Source organism: Jaculus jaculus, chromosome 17 (assembly GCF_020740685.1).
Source record: "Jaculus jaculus isolate mJacJac1 chromosome 17, mJacJac1.mat.Y.cur, whole genome shotgun sequence".
Lineage (NCBI taxonomy): Eukaryota > Metazoa > Chordata > Mammalia > Rodentia > Dipodidae > Jaculus > Jaculus jaculus.
This window is the reverse complement of record NC_059118.1, coordinates 66414299-66428965: the sequence shown is the minus strand read 5'-3', so window position 1 is coordinate 66428965 and position 14667 is coordinate 66414299.

The following is a 14667-nucleotide window of genomic DNA, read 5'->3' as shown; positions in this document are numbered from 1 at the left end:
TGAGCTACAGTTGAAATGCAATACATTTCACGCATTTAAAGTGTATTATTTGATAAGTTTTAACATGTAAATACAAACATGAGAACATTACCACAATTAAGATAATGGACATATCCACCAGAAATTTATGGGGAGAGGTTGGAGAAGTTTGCTCAAGGATTTTTGCTTTGTACTTACTAACTTCTCTCTCTCTCTCTCTCTCTCTCTCTCTCTCTCTCTCTCTCTCTCTCTCTCTCTCTCTCTCTTTCTCTCGCACGCATGCACCACATTGCATTTAATCTGCTATCATGTTTAATTTCAGTTTTCAGTCCCTTTAATATTTTTCCTCCTTTTTGTCAAGATTATTTGGTTTGGACTGGAAAGGTCCCGCTGTTTGCCTCAACCTACTCTCTGTAATTCTCAAGGCAGCTATGTTTTTTTTTGAAATGTCTTCCCTCCAAAGTGCCTATGTCATTGGATGAGAACAGAAACCAATCTATTAGCACCTAGGGACCCACTTGCTGTTCTCCCAAAAGGAGGCCTAACGAAGGCATCTGATGTAGGTATCTCCTCTGAGACATCTCCTTATCTTCTGTTGAGAACTACTGGCCCTGAGTCAAACCCATGACAGGGACATGGATGCTTGGTTTGAAGTCCAGGCTTGAAATGAACTAGGCTTCCCTCCAAGACCCTGCACACGGGCTGCCAGGCTCAAGAGAAGGGAAACCCACCGCCACATGAAGCCAGTGAAACTTTAACTAGGTTAAACATAGCGGCTCAAGGAGGTTCTCCCTATCTTATGGGGACAGGTGACATGTCTGTGATTAGATGGCACACAGCCTGTGTGACAATTTAATAGAAACTCAGCTGGGAAGGGTTAGCATAAAGTAGAAACTGAATCGTTACGAGATGATAACATCAGTGTTATTTAGAGGTCCCCTGGCCATCTCCTGTGACATTTCTTCTGAATTACTTAAGGTGACTGAGTGTTTGCCTAAGTCCTCTCGCCTGTTTAATGCTATCTCCTTTTGGTGAAATTACTGGTATTCTGGACTGTCCTGAACTCAGCTCAAAAATACACATAGTCTTGAACTAACCTCAAGTAAACTGAAGTTCTAGAACTTGGTACAAAGATTTAAGTTTTTTGGCTGTGAGTTTTTTGTTTTCTGGTAATAGTAGGGGTTGTGTCTAAGCTCTCATACGTGCTAGGCACTCTACCACTGATCTGAACTCCCAGTGCTTGGATGTGCCTGCTTACAGGCCTTGTTAAGAGTAGCTACAGGGCTGGAGAGATGGCTTAGCAGTTAAGGTGCTTGCCTGCAAAGCCAAAGGACCCAGGTTCGATTTCCCAGGACACACGAAAGCCAGATGTGTTTGGTGTTTGCAACAGCTGGAGGTCCTAGTGTGCCCCATTCTCTCTCTCTCTCTCTCTCTCTCTTTTTCTCTGTCAAATAAATAAATAAAAATATTTTAAAAATTAAAAAGAGTGGCCACAGACACTAATGATCAACTTTTTTAAATCTAGGTGAGAGTGGATGTCACTGGAATGTGACTGGAGGTGGCCACAGCCACAGTACCAGAGAGCCACAGCCGTGAGGAACGTGCTGAGTACAGGTGAGACGGTGCGGGATGTGCACATGGCTAGGGCTATGCACATTGTTTTCAGTCCTGCCGAATTAGTGCACAGCTGGGGTTGACAACTAACATCTGGTATAAAGGCCCCGGAAGGGCTGGAGAGATGGCTTAGTGGTTAAGCGCTTGCCTGTGAAGCCTAAGGACCCCGGTTGATGCTCGGTTCCCCAGGTCCCACGTTAGCCAGATGCACAAGGGGGCGCACGCATCTGGAGTTCGTTTGCAGAGGCTGGAAGCCCTGGCGCGCCCATTCTCTCTCTCTCCCTCTATCTGTCTTTCTCTCTGTGTCTGTCTCTCTCAAATAAATAAATAAATAATTAAAAAAATAAAAAAAAAAATAAAGGCCCCGGAAAAATGCCTGACCTTCCCCAAGACCAAAGTCTGTGCAATGCCCTGTGCACCCGCCTCTCCCGGTTCCCCTTGTATTTGTTTGTGGGAGAGGTTCTAGGGTGTCACATAGGCTAGTGAGGCACCCCACTTAGACATACACCAGCTCCTGCATCGACTATTGACAGTCAGGAACCAATACATGAACCAGAGGAGGAGAGCCGAGGGCTGGGCAGGGAGAGAGCATGGGAAGAGGCTTAGCCCTGCTGATGACCCTGCCAAACCTGGCTGTCTCCTGGCTTTAGCTCTGTGCAGATTAAGAAGGATCTTCAAGGCAGTGCCCATGTCCTCTGTATGACTGGCAATGCCTCGGGGAATATTACCATTCCTCACAATGAGAGAGAGTTTTCCAGAGGCAGATGATTCAAGCATCTGACAGCTTCTAGGAGCCTTTAGTTGTGTGACCCCTGTGAACTTCACTCTTAGGGCACTAATCTTAGAGGAAAAGTTGGGTGTCGTAAAAATGAAAATGATGAAGAGAAATAATAGGCACATTAGTTTCTAATGAATATGTCAAAATGCATACTGCTATGCATCGTTTTTTTTCAAAAAAATTTCATTTATTTTTATTTATTTGAGAGCAACAGAAAGAGAGAGAAAGAGGCAGATATATATACAGAGAAAGAGAGAATGGGTGTACCAGGGCCTCCAGCCACTGCAAATGAACTTCAGACGTGTTTGCTCCCTTGTGCATCTGGCTAATGTGGGTCCTGGGAAATCTAGCCTCGAATTGGGGTCCTTAGGCTTCATAGGCAAGCCCTTAACCACTAAGCCATTTCTCCAGCCCTGCTATGCATCTTTTAAAAAGTATTTATTTATTTATTTATTTGAGAAAGAGAAAAAGAATGAGAGAGAGAGAGATAGCTCAGTGGGGCCTCCTGACACTGCAAACAAACTTCAGATGCTTTGATGAGCAGTAATGAACAGTCGAATGCAGTCAACAGCATTACAGACTCGAGCTCAGGATTGCCAAGTGGTAGATTTCAGAATCTCATCCATCTACTTCGTCTGCATGCAGTCATTACAGTCACTTGCCTATGGGCAACTCACAGCGGAAATACAGAGGATGGGCTGCTTTTGCTAGTTGGGGAAAGTCTCTGAAATACATTTTATTTTTCTTTACTTATTTGAGAGGGAAAGATCAAGAGAGGGAGAGGTGGGGAGAGAGAGAAAGAGAGAAAAATGGGCATCTGGCTTTATATGGTCACTGGGGAATTGAATCTGGGCTGTCAGGCTTTGTAAGCAAGCTTCTTTAGCCTCTGAGCCATCTCTCCAGCACCTATTCATCTTTTAAAATGAAGAAAAGATCAAAGAATATACTCTAAATGACACAGTAATATAAGTAATAAAATATTATATATATGTGTGTGTGTGTGTGTGTTTCTCAGAATTGAACTGAGGACCTCAAACATGCTCTCTTTTTACTTTTAACTTTTAACTTTTTAACTTTTTTTTACTTTTAACTTTTTGAGGCAGGGTCTCACTAAGTTGCCCAAGCTGACCTTGAACTTGTAACTTTCCTGCCTCAGCCTCCTAAGTAGCTGAGATCATAGGATTGTGCCACCAAGTTTGATATATATAATATACTGTATTATATAAAGGTAAATTTAAATACTACATTATTATTTTATTATGTGTAACACATTGTATAAAGTATATTTATTTGGAATGTAAGTATATACATGCATATATTATGTCATTATATACTTTATAGCAATACAGGGATATAAACTATTGCTGACATGGCTATTTAAGCAGTATTTAAAAGAAGAGACATTTGGCTAGGACTTAGAGTTTTCATTTGAAATACTACAGGAGCTGGAGCGATGGCTTAACAGTTAAGACACTTGCCTGCAAAGCCAAAGGACCTAGTTTAAGTCCCCAGTATCCATGCAAGTGAGATGCAAAAGATCATACATGCTTCTGCACTTCATTTGCAGTGGCTAGAGGCCCTGGTGTGCCTGTTTTCTCTCTTTCTTTCTCTCCCCTTCTCTCCCTCTCTTGCCCTTTCCCTCTAAAATAAATAAATAAAAATAAAATATACTTCAAAGACTTTCCCCAATTAGCAAAAGCAGCCCATCCTCTGTATTTCCGCTGTGAGTTACTCATAGGCAAGTGACTGTGATGACGGCATGCAGACAAAGTAGATGGATGAAATTCTGAAATCTACCACTGGGCAATCCTGAGCTCAAGAGTCTGTAATGCTGTTGACTGCATTCGACTGTTCATTACTGCTCATCAAATGATCCCATCTGACATTCACTAGGTGCTTGGCTAAGCCCACTTCACATGCATCACCTTGTTTCCAGACTCCTCCTCCTCCTCTTCTTCTTCTTCATTTTTTTTTTTTTTTTTGAGGTATGGTCTCACTCTAGCTCTGTCTGACCTGGAATTCACTATGTAGTCTCAGGGTGGCCTCAAACTCATGGCGATCCTCCTGCCTCTGCCTCCCGAGCGTTGGGATTAAAGACGTGCACCACCACATCCTGCCCAGACTCTTTTTTGCCCCAGCTTGCAGATCAGAACACTAAACCTCAGGGTGCTCACTTGTCAAAGGTGATTTGGGGCTGAGTTTCACTTGGGTTGCTTTGACCTAAAATGAGAATCCCGTCAGCATACAAGAGACCAGAATCTCTGTGGAGAAGAAAGGAGCCTGTGAGTCCATGAAGGGAGAGCCAGTCTGTTTATCTGAAAGAGAAACGTTAGTGAAAGGGTCCAATGTCACCAATAGTAGAAAGGGACGCCATAGCAGTTACTTTTCTCCTCACTGTGACCAAATGCCTGACACAAAGCAACTTACAGGAGGAGGGTTTCTTTTGGCTCAAGGCTTGAGAGGGTCAAGTCCATCGTGTCGAGGACGATGCGGTGGTGAGAGCAGCTTGGTCCGTGGCGCTTGCTGGGAAGCAAAGGAAGAGGGCTCTGGACTGGAGAGATGTTTAGCATGTGTGGGGGTATGATCCAGGTGTTCCCCATAAACTCAGGTGTCCTGAATGCTAGGTCCCCAGCTGATGGAGATTTGGGATTTAACGCCACCTGGAGGCAGTGTTTTGCTGGGGGCGGGCTTATGGGTGTTATAGCCAGTGTCCCCATGCCAGTGTTTGGCATACTCTCCTGTTTCTATTGTCCACCTGATGTTGGCGAGGGGGTGATGTCCACCCTCTGTTCATGCCATTGTTTTCCTGTGCCATCATGGAGCTTCCTCTTGAGTTTGTGATCCAAAATAATTTATTTTTTCCCCACAGCTGCTCTTGGTTAGGTGATTTCTGCCAGCAGTGCAAAGCTGACGGCAACAGCGGATAAGAGCGCGTCCTGTGCAAGCATGAGGGCCTGAGGGGCCTGAGAGCCCGCCCAAGCTCTTCCCCAGGACCCCACCCCCAGCTGCACGTGCACACATGCCTGCAACTCCAGGCCTGTAGGACAGCAGAGACCTGAGCTTCTCAGGAGCTCTGGAAAAAAATGGCAAACTTCGGGATCATTCAAAGACACTGGCTCAAATAAGAGTGGGTGGTGGGGAAGAAGGTTGGAGAGCTGGCTCAGTGGTTAAAGTTGCCTGCTCGCAAAGCCTAATGGCCCATGCTCAGATTGCAAGTACTCAATTAAAGCCAGACACACAAAGTGGAGCATGTGTCTGGAGTTTGTTTGCAGTGGCAGGAGACCCTGGCGTGCCCACACTCACTCTCTCTTTGCCTTTCACTCTCTCAAATAAATTAATAAATAATTATTTTTTTAAAAAAGAATGGGGTGAAAGAGTGATGGAGTGGACACCTGATGATAAGCTCATGACCAGCACAGGTGAGTGCACGGGGCACCCCACGGGCACATGCTTGTGTGTATACCACACCACACACACGCACACACACACAAGCAAGCAGAAAGAAAGAAAAGAGGGAAGGAGGGAGTGAGGGAAGAAAAAACGAAGGAAGGAGGGAAGGACGGGAGGGAATGCCAGTGTTCAGTAGGCTTTCTCTTTTAAAAAAAAAAATGTTACTTTTATTTATTTATTTATTTGACAGAGAAAAGAGGGGGCGAGAGAGACAGAATGGGTGCACCAGGGCCTCTAGCCACTGCAAACGAACTCCAGATGCATGTGCCCCCTTGTGCATCTGGCTAACATGAGTCCTGAGGAATTGAACCTGGGTCCTTTGGCTTTGCAGGCAAATGACTTAACCGCTAAGCCATCTCTCCACTGCAGCTTTCTCTTTTTATCCTTTTTACTCATCCCAGTCCCTGGGATGGTGCTGCCGATGTTCAGGGTGGATCTTCTGCCCCTTAGTTAATCCTCTCTGGAAACACTCTCAGTGGCCATATACCAAAGGTGGGCTCATTAAAACCCTGGGTGTTTCTTAATCCCAATCAAATTAGCAATACAAATTATCACAGGTATCTATTTAATGAAAAACCTCTCTTAAAGGGCTGGAGAGGCAGCTTAGTAGTTAAGGCACTTGCCTGTGAAACCAAAGAACCCATGTTTGACTCTCCAGACCCCACGTAAGCCAGATGCACAAAGTGACACAAGTGTGCAAGGTCGCACATGCGCACAAAGCAACACAAGTGTGCAAGGTCGCACATGCGCACAAAGCGACACAAGTGTGCAAGGTCGCACATGCGCACAAAGCGACACAAGTGTGCAAGGTCGCACATGCGCACAAAATGGTGCACGTGTCTGGAGTTCGACTGCAGTGTCTGGAGGCCCTGGCATGCCAAATCTATCTCTCATAAAAAATACAAAAAACCAAACCTCTTAAATAAGAGAATCTGGCTGGAGAGATGGCTTAGCAGTTAATGCACTTGCCTGCAAAGCCAAAGGACCAAAGTTCAACTCCACATTAATGAGATGCACAAGGGGGCACATGGATCTGGAATTTGTTTTCAGTGGCTAGAGGACCTGGCATGCCCTTTCTCTCTCTCTCTCTACCTGCCTATTTCTATCTCTCTCTCTCTCTCTCTCTCAAATAAATAAATAAAAGTAAAATATTTAAAAATGAGAATCCATGGGCTGGAGAGATAGCTTAGTGGTTAAGACATTTGCCTGCAAAGCCAAAGGACCCAGGTTTGATTCCCCAGGACCCACATAAGCCAGATATAAAGGAGGGTGTGTGTGTCTGCAGTTCATTTGTAGTGGATAAAGGCCCTGGTGTGCCCGTCCTCTCTCTCTTTCTCTCAAATAAACAAAATAAAATATTGTTTTTAATGAGAATCCAGAGATAAGCAGTTCTGTGGAGGATTGCTCCCAGGACCCTCCTTCTTGGACACCAAGTTACTCTAATCCCTCACATAAAAAGTGACTGCTAATCTATGCTTTTCTCCTATGTACTTGAAATCATTTCTGGAGGGTTTAACGACACTGAATAAGTAATAAGTAAATGTGTATCAATAGTTATTATATTGTGTTGCTCGGGAAATATTACAAGAAAGCTGGTACATGCTCAGTACAGATGTAATTTGTTTTAAAATATTTTTATCTGCAATCGGTTGAATCCATGAATGTAGAAGCTGAGGGTTCAGAAGACCAAGTATATGGAGAGAAAGAGAAATATTTCAATGAAATTATCCACTTTAAATGTATGTAGTTCTTGGTCTGGTGGCCGCTCGTACTTTTCCTTTCCTCTTGAGAGCTCTGGAGAGCACAGGGACGAGGCGGCAGTGTCCTGAGGGTTTGGAGTCACCGGCCTCCCTGCGGCGCGACAGGTGGCTCGGGCAGCGAGTCCACCTGCTGGAAGGGCCTCACGGCGCAGCTAAAGCAGCCCAGTGCCCAGCCCATCAGAGGTGCAGGGCAGCCATGGCGTGGAAAGAGAGGTGGTCCACGTAACCCCCATCTTGTCAGAATCCAAAAAAGCAACTAAAAATTAGGGAAGGAGTGGTTCTTTTTCTGTGGAAGATGTATGTTTTTATGGGAGCTGAGAGGAAGGCAGATGCCCATGGTGCTGGCACGTGCCATGAGAGCTAGTGGGCAGTGATGGTCAACGAGAGTATGAATAAGCAGGAGACCCTGCAAGCCACGCTGTCAGCAGCCAGGCGAGAACTCCTCACCCGGGCAGCAGTGGCACACGGCCTTCGTGAGTAACCAAGTGCCTGTGAGGGATTTGAGGCCAGCTCAGTGGAAGAGAGCAGGGTACTGGGAGCCAAGTGAGACCCCAGGGAGAAGCCCCCATTTCTCTCTGAATAAGTAGAGTGGGCATGCACAACAAAACATCTCTCAAATTACAGTGCATATCCCCTCTAATCAAAGCTGCTCTCACTCTTGGTTAGAGAACCTGTTTCATTTTACAGGTAGCAGAGGATATTGGGGAGATCCAGGATCCACCAATATGACAAGAAAAGATTGCCAACTTCCCACCATGAGACATGCCACCTTTACCACTTTTACCAGGGTCCAGTAGAAATTGCAGAGGAAGCAGCAACATGAGTATTGCTCCAATTGCTAGCCTGACAACCACCTCCAGGGAAATGGCAACAGACACTGTGCTGAATCAAAACACATCAAAGGAGAGAGAGAGAGAGAGAGAGAGAGAGAGAGAGAGAGAGAGGAATCAACACTACATCAAACTGCTAACAGGCCTGCCAAGGCTCAGGTATTGTTGCAAAAGAGGGGCTTGAAAGATTGTAAGAGCCACAGGGTGGGTAGAAATATCTTGAGGCACAACCATGCCCTCTAAGACTGACTGAGGCCTTCATGACCCCACAGTGAACAACAAAACCCAAATGAGGAAGGCTTTCAGGAAAACGGGGATGGAAGAGAGGGGACATAAGAATGTAGTCTATGTAAAAAAAAATTAAGATTGGGGCTGAAGAAATGGCTGCTCAGCAGTTAAGGCACTTGCCTACAAAGCCTAAGGACCTGAGTTTGATTACCCAATACCCATGTAATGTGTGATGCACAGTGGCATATGCATCTGGATTTTGTTTTCAGTCCTTGTTGCTCCCATTCTCTCTCTCTCCTCTCTCTCATTGCTTGCAAATAAATAAAAAAAAAATTTAAAATTAAAATTTAGGGCTGGAGAGATGGCTTAGCTGTTAAGGCACTTACCTGCAAAGCCAAAGGACCCAGGCAGGTCCAATACCCCAGAACCCACATAAGCCAGATGTATAAGGTGGCACATATGTCTGGAGTTCGTTTGCAGTGGCTGGAGGCTCTGGCATGCCCATTTTATATCTAGCTACCTCTGTCTTGCTCATGTGCAAATAAATAAATAAAATTTTTTTTTAATTTAGAAAGGAATGTGTGTATTATTGATGCTAATGAGGACTTTTTGTAAGGAATAGTGACAATTTGAATATGATTTTTTTTCCCCAACAAAACTTGTGTTGAGGCTACTTTATGAGAGTGACAATGTGAGGAGTGGACAGTGGTCGGTTCTCATGAACAGATTACCTCTGTCCTGGGAGTGGGCGAGTTCTCACTCTCCCAGAACTGGGTTAGGAACCCAGAGGGCGACTTGTTCTAGGCATGGTTACTGGGAATGTGTGTCTCCTCCACATGTCTGCTTCCTGCTCACGTTCCCATCAGGCCTAGAGCAGCACAAGGCCTTCGCCAGAAGCTGGGTAGGTGGAACTGCCCAATCTTGCACTCTTGAGCCTTCAGAACTATAAACAAATAAACCTCCTTTCTTTATAAATTATCCAGACATGCCTACTCTACTTCAGCAACAAGAACAACAATGGGATAACAACCCATAAAAGGGATTTGCAGAAAGTTGCTATAGAGCACAGCGGAAGGACTGGGATGGAGACAAGAGATTGGCCCAGACTCACTGCACAGTTTGGGTCATGAGCACCCCAGAGGGTGTGTTGAAAGCTTGATCCCTTGGGCTGTGGCACGATTGGGAATGGTGAAATCCCTAAGAAGTAAGATCCTACTGGAGGAAGTTAGGTCATCAGAAAAATGTCCCCTCATGGGAGCCAGACTTCCTGCACTGTGCACCTCCGCCGTGGGGTCCGGCGTCACCACAGGCCTAAAGCAACACAGCCAGGTGACCGCGGGACTAAATGCTCAGAACCCATGAGCCAAAAACCTTTCCTCGAATAGGCTGATGACCTCATGTGTTCCATCTCACAGTGACAGATAGCAGACCTACTCACTGTTTTATCTGGTGTTTTAATGGGCGTCACCGTTCCTCCCAGACTGTCCTGTGCCCACCCTTCCAGTCACCGCTAATCTGCTCTCTCGTCACGTAGACCAGTTTGCTTTACCCAACACTGGATGAACTTAGGCTGTTATATTTTTGTCTAAATTCTTTCACTAAGCACAATTATTTTAAGATCCACCCACATTGTATGCATTAATAATTCATTCCATTTTATTAAGTGTTTAGGAATAGAGGCAAATGTGTGATCGGATGATGTATAAAGCCTATTAAGAAAATCTCCTTCCAGAGCCTGGTGTACACTCAGAGGAGAGTCGACTGTGCTTTCTGCCCTCGCTGAATCAGATGGAACACAGTTACTGAATGCGTGCTGGGTGCCAGATCTGATATTAGGGAGGCAATGGTGAGTGAGGCCAGCTCATTGTCAAGGAGACATTAGCTATGGGAGAGAAGATGGCGTTCATCACGGGAATCCTCGGGCTTAGTGAAATCCAGGAAGATTTCTTACCAAAGTGAAGCTTATATTCCATTCCATTGACCTTTGGTGACAAGTAGATTTTTTGTTATATTTTATGTTCTATTTTGTAATAAAATGGCAGATTAGTAATTTATTCCTGCATAAAAAATTACTTTAGACATTAGCATCTTAAGAAACAAGAGCATTTCTTATCTCCTACTCTCTGTGTGACAGAATCCAAGAGCAGTTCTAGGGTGATTTGGTTCAAGGTCACTCATGAAGGTAAGGTCAAGCTGCTGGCCAGGCTTCAGTCATCTTCAGGTCAATGGACAGGAGATCCGTGGAGCTCATTAGCATCGCTGCTGGCTGGTCAGACCGCTGGCCACATCCTTTTGGTGGCTGTCACACGGTGATGCCCGTTAACAGAAGCTCCGTGACACATAGCTCACTTCCCACAGAATGTGAACTAAGATGGAAGTCACGGCCTTTTAATGGCCTCCTAATACCGGAATGGATGTTGTCATGAGCTCTGTGCTGCATGACCACAAACCAAAGCCGGCAGGAGGGGGCGAGGGGGCCACTTGCAGGTGCCAGTGCCAGGATGGGGCCGTTTTGGAGGCAAGCTAGCAGAAGAGGTTACCATAAGCAGATGCATTTACTCAGCCATCACAATAGATTCAAGTGATGTTTTCTGTATAAATGGATGTTTCATGTGACTAAATCTGCCTTTAAAATGTCACAGTGGCTTTTAATACAACAAATTTCTGATAAGAGATGGGGCGAATACAGTTACTATATATCACATCCATTCCCATTTACTTATTCATGAATTTGTTCCACTAAGACAGCTCTCTAGTTACCATAGCAACAGCTCAGAGGTAAATTTCCTCAAGCACAAATGCGATGTGAGGAGTAAAATTAAAGAGATTTGAGACAAAGAGCAGAAAAAAAAAATGTGTCCTCATTGGCACAAATGGGCCTGAAAAAATTTAAATTATGCAATACAGTCCAAAATGAGAGAGCCTCAAAATAGGTTATATGTGGTTTTATTTCAAAGAAATATAATAGAAGTACTTTTAATGCTTAGAGACTCGGGATGAGGTGGCCAAGTGGTTAAGGCGATGCACTGCAAAAACTTAGGGTCTTAATAGAAAATCTTTCTAAACACTCAGAGTATCTTGTACAGAAATCTGAATGTGGATCTGGGTGGGCTGGACAGGAAACGGGAAGGGCAGAAGGTGCTGGGTAGGCAGGGATGAGGAGACAAGAGAAGGAACGGGTGCCAGGCGAGCTGGGCTAAGTCGTTTGGCCTGTTGTGCTGTGCACTGAGATTTCAGCTAAGTCAACTGGCTACTCAGTGCCACCGATACTTGCCCTCGATAAGAGAGAGAGAGAGACCGGGCATGCCAGTCTTTTTGCCACTGCAAATGAACTCCAGATGCATGCGCCAATTTGTGTGTCTGCTTTATGCGGGTATCTGGGAATCAAATCTGGACCACCAGACTTGCAAGCAAGTGACTTTAACCACTGAGACATGTCTCCAACCCCTCTTGATCATTTTTTTTCTAAAGCTGCTTTGAGCGATGCTAATGTCATATTTTGAGGCTCTCAAGTGGCAGACATCAGAGGTCTCTGGGCAGACCTCCAAGTGCTTTTCCTCTGCTCGTCATGCGCAATTGAAGGAGGAAAATGGATCGCCATGGTCCATTCAGACTTCTCCTGAAGCACTCCTGCACGCCTTCCTCTCTTAACGTGATCTTGTCAGGCGTTTTGTCCTGGAAACAAGAATGGAAGTAATAGAAAGACATCTGTGTGGATGGATGGAGGGGTGGATAAAGGGAGGAAAAGAGGAACTAATCAGCTCTGACATTCGCGTGAAAACTGCCAGCTAGCACTGAGTCTGTTGGTTCTTCCTTTTAACTCTGTCCCTTCTGAACCATCTGCACTTTGAAGCTATGTTTTAAAGGTATTCAAATTCACCACTTTTACAACCTGTTGGAATGTTTCTTTGATCACTAGGTAATGATCTTTTATCTTATGCATGCTCTTAGAATATTCTAATATATCTGACATTAATAGCAATATACCACGTTTGTTTTATGTGCACACGAGCAAGTATGTGGAGTTGGCACATGTGTGCTGTGTGTGAATGTGGAGGTCAGAGGACAACTTTCAGGTGGCTTGCTGCCCGCCCACTGCACCTGAGGCAGGGTTTCTCTCTCTGGACCTCACTCTGCTGTTGCTGTTTGCTGAGTTGCCACAAGTTCAGGGAAATGTTACTGTCTCCCCGGCCATCAGCATGCTGGGATTACAGAAGCCCAGCACACCAAGACTCCTGGATTTTCACACAGGGTCTGGGGATTAACCTCCAGTATTCCAGCTTGAAAAGCTTCACGCACAGAGCCATGTCCCCAGCCGGGCCTGTCTTTGTGTTGTGTGAGCCTTTCTTTCAGTTAACATTAGTCCATCTGCGTTATTGTGTCTTAGGTGTATTCCTTACAAATATGAATTGACCATATATTTTGGAATGGGTGAGTCTGATCCATTTATATATGTCATATTACTGACCCATGTGGATTCATGTTTACCATTTTTTATGTTTTATATTGATTGTGACCCCTTTTCATTAAAACGTGATCAATCAAGTTTCTGTATGGGAGAGCTTCTCCAGCAAATGGTTGTGTTGTTAGGATGCAGTAAATGCCCTGCAGGAAGACAGTGTGTCACAGAATCTTCTGCTGTCTCTACGTGAATCGTATGACAGCGGCATCCCAGAATGTCCGACTTGCAAGTGGTTTCCACGGGAGCTGCCCCAGCCTCTTAGAGCCACCTCCGGTCCTGCCGTCTTTTCCTGGCTCTGCGCGCCCACCTTCCTGCCTGCACCCAAGGAAACAGGAGGAGGAGCAGAAGCAGTTCCAGGTTTCCGGGATCTCAGCTTACTCTGTCTTCGCTTATGATCTGTGGGTCAGTGTTCATTCTCAGTTCAGTGCAGACCCCGTTTGAAAGAAGTCCTTCTGTGAAGCATGCATAAAAACATGGAGGCAGGAGAGAGTCCTGAGAGAAACGCCCCCTGGATTTCACCAGTGAGTCCTCCTTCCCCTCCAGATGGGACAAGCTGCATTTCCTCCGCAGGCTTGTAGATGATCCCTCATGTCTCAAGCTTTCATAGCCACCTTTCCCATACAGAGTCCCTCCCTCTTACTCACCTGGAAGACGGACAAACTGTGTCAAAAGATTATGTCCCATTTACGTAGCTCTGCCGATTACTGGCTCTGTGTACCTAAGCAAGTGGCAAATCTCCCTGCGCCACAAGCATCCCAGATCAGGTTGGCAAACAAGGCCAGCATGGTAGGCCTTGCCCCTGGGGAAAGTTGCTGGCAGATAAGCAGGAGAGTAAACGACCACGCTATTTGAAAATCCTGCTCCAAGTCTGGCCCTTCTAGGCCCTTGTAACAAACTCTGGGAGAAGTCACAGGTGGGAAACACCAGTCTTAAAGAAGCTGATCTGGATCAACAGTTTCTCAGTCATCGCTCTTCTGAGCTGAATGAAGGGCTGCGTGAGGCAGACACCAGCCCACTGTCCATGTACTAACCACTGAGCATACATGGTTTTCACAGCTGTCTACAAACCCTGTCTTGAAAGAGGCCACCTAGATGATGGGGGCGTAGGTGCTGGCAAGTAAGCAAGAAAGTTGTGGGAAGCAAGTGTGTTCTTTTATTTTCTTCTTTCTTATTTTTTTATTTATGCATTTGTGTACACAAGTATCCATTCAGTTTTACGTGGGTGGCTGGGGAATTAAACCCAGGCTGGTAGGCTTTGCAAGCAAGCACCTTTGACCACTGAGCCATCTTTCCAACCCCAAGCATGTTCTTTTATTCCCCAACCTCGATGTTTTCTGAGTCGCTTAGCCATAGCACCACTGTCAATCACACTCAGAATCAGGATGGCCATGGGGTCAGGGATGACTGCCATTGCTGTCCTCGTCACCCAGGCACAGGAAGGAGTGGCCTCGTTGGGAGACATAGGAGCTGCAGTTGTGATCTAACACAAGGCCCCCGAAGGCAGTGAGAGTGTGGGCAGTCATGAAGAGACGGACGCAAGTATCGTCATGAAATCCGGAAACCTGT